This window comes from Sarcophilus harrisii, chromosome 3 (genome assembly GCF_902635505.1).
Source record: "Sarcophilus harrisii chromosome 3, mSarHar1.11, whole genome shotgun sequence".
NCBI lineage: Eukaryota > Metazoa > Chordata > Mammalia > Dasyuromorphia > Dasyuridae > Sarcophilus > Sarcophilus harrisii.
The window spans coordinates 456,055,081-456,060,560 of NC_045428.1; the positions used below are offsets into that span (position 1 = coordinate 456,055,081).

The following is a 5,480-nucleotide window of genomic DNA, read 5'->3' on the forward strand; positions in this document are numbered from 1 at the left end:
CTTCCTCAAAAGTCTATTTTGCTTCTAATAATTGCCTCCCTTATTCTTTCCTCTTTTTTATCATCTCCCCACACCCCCTTTTTTATCCTCTTCTCTTATTTCCTTTTTGGATAAGTTACATTTCTATAAACAACTGAATGTGTGTTTGTGTATGGGTGTTTTATATATACATTTCTTTATCTCAAAGATTATATTCATAAGGTGCTGGATGGGAAGTGGGAAGATCTGAAGTAATAGCTCCTCTCTCCCATATTCAGAGTATCAGCTTTGCGCAGTGGCAGTATTGTAGCCAATGAGGTTTATCCAAGGCACAGTTATTACTAATTGAAACCATATTCAGAGTAGCCTTTTTATTGGCTAGTGCATTATGTGACTGCTATGTCTCACCTCATGCTCAGACATGCTACTAATATATTTATTTTTGCTTGTAGATTAGATTACACAGAAAACATGACCAACAAGATGACCAATTTAAAAAAAAAAATTAACTTCCCTAATTCTCTAAATTCCCTAATTTCCTCAAAAGAAATTAGTTATGTGCCAGATATAGAGAAATTCTAACTTACTCCAAGATTAGAAGACAATCCCCATACAAAGTTAAGAACCTCTGGAATTAATACTAGAAATTCATCGGACTCTCATTTCATACCTTTAACCCCAGTTGTTTGTCTACTATAGTGAGTAAAAACAAACTTGTAGGCTTGCAATCCAATTTCTATCTGTAGGGATATTTTTTTTTGGTAATAGTAGCTCTGACTAAACCATTCCACCCTTCCCATTCCCACAAGAAACAGCCCAATTATATGAAGGGAAGGAAAGATGGATCAGAAGATGCTGGAATGGCAGAAGATGGGCTTAGAGGAAAAGGTAAAAAGGAACTGAGTGTTGGGCATATGGATCAGAAAAGCTAACTTGGTCCAGACTTCTTCTACTTGTAGATTATGTGGCCAGGGACCTAAACTACTAAGTTTTCATATTGAGGAACCTGACCTGAGAAACCTGAGACCATCTGGCACCCAGTCTTAAAGAATTGTACTATAGCATAAGGGGAGGAGAGGCTGAAAAGAAATGAGTATAAGAGAAACATTCAAAGATCAAAAATCAATTTTTACAAGATTAAATAAATTACAGCCCACAAGCAGATAAAGCAACAAAAAGAAAGACATAAATAGAAGAATGAGTAAAATCCGAAAAGAAAGCAAGGTATTTTGAATAAATAATATACTAAGAAAAAAAATGAACCAATATCACTCTATGAAAGAACATCTTATAGATTTCATAAAAAACCATAAGACAATAGTAAGAAATGTTATAATGATTCAAAAGAAAACTAAATCTCAACAAATTTCTCAAGAAGAAGAGATGATGGCAAAGATGAAAATTTAGAGCTAAGCCCATCATGAATAAGAAATGGGCACCATAGCAAAGATTAAAAAGAATGCCAAATGAACCCAAAACCAAAGGATCAGAGTAATAATCTCTTCTCTCCACTTTAGAACCAAGTAAGAATACAGATAGAAAATTATAGATGTATTGAAGAAAAGCAAAACACAAAATAGTTATTTAATTAACTAAATAGCTAAAAAAAAAAAAAAAAAAAAAAAAAAAGAAGGAAAGGGGAAAGGAAAGAAGAAAAGGAAATATATGCCCAACCGAATGCAGAATATCAGAGAATCAATAAGAAGATTTTGTTAAATGAACAATGCAAAGAAATAAAAGAAAACAATAGGATGGGAAAGACAAGAGATCTCTTCAAGAACATTAGCAATATCAAGAAAATGCTTCATGAAAAAATGGGTATAATAAAAGACAAAAATACTTTAGTTATCAGTAGCTGAAGAGGTTAAGAAGAGGTGGAAAGAATACACAAAAGAATTATATGAGAAAGATTCTACATCAATGATAACCACATTATTAATAAATAATCATGCTAGAGTGGTTACTGACCCAGAGCAAGGCATTCTTTAGAATGAACTCGTGAGCTTTAGGAAGTATTGTTAATATTAGCTAGCAGAGTTGATGGACTACCTGTAGATTTATTTAAAATCCTAAAAGATGATGCTATTTTTAAAATTTTATTTTTATTTCTTTTTTAATTAAAGTTTTTTATTTACAAAACATATGCATGCGTAACTTTTCAATATTGACCTTTGCAAAGCCTTCTGTTCCAAATTATCCCCTCCTTCCCCCCGCTCCCTCCCCTATATGGAGGTAGTCCAATACATGTTAAATATGTTAAAATATGCTAAATCACACACACACACACACACACATACACATATTACAGTTATCTTGCTGCACAAGAAAAATCAGATCAAGAAGGAAGAAAATAAAACTGAGAAAGAAAACAAAATGCAAACATACAACAGAAAGAGTGAGAATGCTATGTTGTGGACCACACTCTGTTTCCACAGTCCTCTTTCTGGGTGTAGACGGCTCTCTTCATCACTGAACAAGTGGAATTGGTTTGAATCATCTCATTGAAGAGAGCCACATCCATCAGAATTGATCATCGTATAATCTTTTTGTTGCCATGTATATTGATCTCCTGGTTCTGTTCATTTCACTCAGCATCAGTTCATGTAAGTCTCTCCAGGCCTTTTTGAAATCATCCTGCTGGTCATTCCTTATGAAATAATAATATAAAGATAATGCTGTTAAAGCGATACACTCAATATACTAACAAATTTAGAAATTCAATAATAGCCACTATATTTGGGGAAAAGAAAACCCTAAGAACCTAATTTACAGCTTAATCCTAAAGAAGGACAATGTCAAAAAATATTCAAATTACTGTGTAATTGTGCTCATCTCACACATCAACAAGGTTATGTTAAAGATTCTATGACCTATGCTTTGGTAATATGTGAACCAAGAAGTACTAAAAGAACAAGCTGGTTTTTGAAAAGTCAGAGGAATTAGAGGTCACATTGCTAACATTCACTGGGTTATGGAGAAAGCAAGAAAATTCTGGAAATGTGTACATTTGCTTCATTGTATGGATAATCAAAAAAAAAATGTCTTCAAAAAGAGAGACATATCATATCATTTTGTTTGTCTCCTGAAGAAGCTGTATGAGAGTCTAGAAGCAATAAAAACATGGGCAAACCAATTTGTTTAAAATTGGAAAAGGAGTATGATAGGGCTCTATATTGTCATCCTGTATATTTAATTTATATGTAGTGTTAACTTATACATGGTATACATCCTATAAAATTCCAGGATGGATAAATCAAAAACTGGGATTAAGATTGCCAGGAGAAACATCAGCTATCTCAGATATCACTCTAATGGCAGAAAGTAAAGAGGAATTAAGAACCCTCTTGATGAAGGTGAGAGAGGAAAGTGTAAAAGCTGGCTTGAAACTTAACATTAAAAAAGTACCATCTTAAGATCCTGGCAACTGGTCCCATCACTTCTTGACACATAGTAGGAGAAGAAATGGAAGCAGTGTCAGATTTTATATTTTGGAGTTCAAAAATGATTGTAAATGATGACTACAGCCATGAAGTTAAAAGATGCTTGCTTTTTAGAAGGAAAGCTATGGTGAACCTGGACAGCACACTAAAAAGGAAAGATAACACTTTGCTGATAAAAGTCCATATAGTTTTTCCAATAGCAATCTATGACTGCAAGAATTGGACTATAAGGAAGGTGAGTGCCACTGCATTAGCACTTTCAACTGTGGTTCTGGAGAAGACTTTGGAAAATGTTTTGGTCAGCAAGGAGATCAAATCCATCAGCACACAAAGAAAATAATCCAGGGGGCAGCTAGATGGCACATTGGATAGAGCACTGGCTGTGGAGTCAGGAGCACCCGCGCTCAAATTTGGCCTGAGACACTTAACACTAATTAGCTGTGTGGTACTGGGTAAGTCACTTAACCCCAAATTGCCTCGTTGAAAAGAAGAAGAAGAAGAAGAAGAAGAAGAAGAAGAAGAAGAAGAAGAAGAAGAAGAAGAAGAAGAAGAAGAAGAAGAAGAAGAAGGAGAAGAAGAAGGAGAAGAAGAAGGAGAAGAAGAAGGAGAAGAAGAAGAAGAAGAAGAAGAAGAAGGAGAAGAATAAAAGAGGAGGAGGAGGAGGAGGAAGAAATGAATTAGACACTAATTCATTTGATCCAGAAATACCACTACAGATCTGTATCCCAAAGAGATCATATAAAAGAGAAACAGACTCACATGTACAAGAATATTTATAGCAGCTTTTTGTGCAAAAAAAAAATGGAAATTGAAAGGATGCCTATCAATTTGGGAATGGCTGAACAAGCTGTATATAAATGTAATGGAAAATTATTGTTCTATAAGAAATGATGAGCAGTCAGATTTCAGAAAAACCTGGAAAGATTTACACGAACAGATGCTGATTGAAGTGAGCTGAATTAGGAGAATGTTATACCCTGTAATAGCTACATTGTGCTATGATTAACTTTGATAGTTTTCAGCAAATCAATGATTTAAGACAATTCTGAAAGAATCATGCTGGAAAATGCTGTCCACATCTAGAGAAAGAACTATGGAGTCTGAATATAGATTGAAAGCATACTATTTTTGCTTTTTTTTTTTCTTTCTCATGGTTTTTCCCTTTTGTTCTAATTTTTCTTTCAAAGTATGACTAATGTGGAAATATGTTTAACATGATCCTACATTTATGTATATATATATATGTATGTATGTATGTATGTATGTATAGTGCATTTTTGTTGTCCTGGGGAAGGGTTGGGGAAGGAGGATATAAGAAAAATTTGGAACTGAAAATTTTATTAAAAATGAACATTGAAAACTATCATTACATGTAATTGGAAAAAATTTAAAATTTGCACATTGCAATGATTTTTGTTAAGTAAGGATTGTATTTTTCTAGACGGCTTCTTAAGAGGGAAAATATATGAGCTCTTAAGGACAACCAGTACCCAGAGTGGGAGAGATGACATATTAACCAGAGAGAAGTTGCTATAGTACCTTTTTCTTTTCTTTTCTTTTTTTTTAGGCTTGGAGACTGAATGTGGGTGAGGAAAGGTACTATGATAACCTCATGATTTGAGCTCCCATGATCCCACTGCATAATACTTTTTCCATTCAACACTGCTTCCTGAAGTACAGCACACACATACAAAAAAAAAAAAAAAAAAATGGATAGGTTAAGGTCAACAAAAGAAATAACATAGAAACTAGCTAAAACAGAGAGCTAAAACATGCTGCTTCAGAAACTTTATCCCCACAGGAAGATTAAAGAAGGAACAAATAAAGGTATAGTTAGAAATCAGAATAAGAAATTAATTTAATTTAAATCTAAAAATCAGAACATAAATTTCGAGAATAAACTGGAAGGGAAAATAAACAATTTGAAAGACTAAACAAAGAAAACTTAAAAAAAAAAACCACAGTAAACTAATGTTATTAAAAACAAGAGGTTGCAGATGAAGAGGATAGATTTGCAACCACTTATTTAACCTGTCAGAGTAAGAGAAGGAATAAAAGAGG

The 5,480-nt window shown here is 33.5% G+C and overlaps 1 pseudogene; it reads left to right on the forward strand.

Moving 5' to 3' along the window:
• The first annotated feature begins 263 nt into the window (after positions 1-263).
• LOC111719817 lies at positions 264-440 on the forward strand (annotated as a pseudogene).
• The last annotated feature ends 5,040 nt before the right edge of the window (positions 441-5,480 follow it).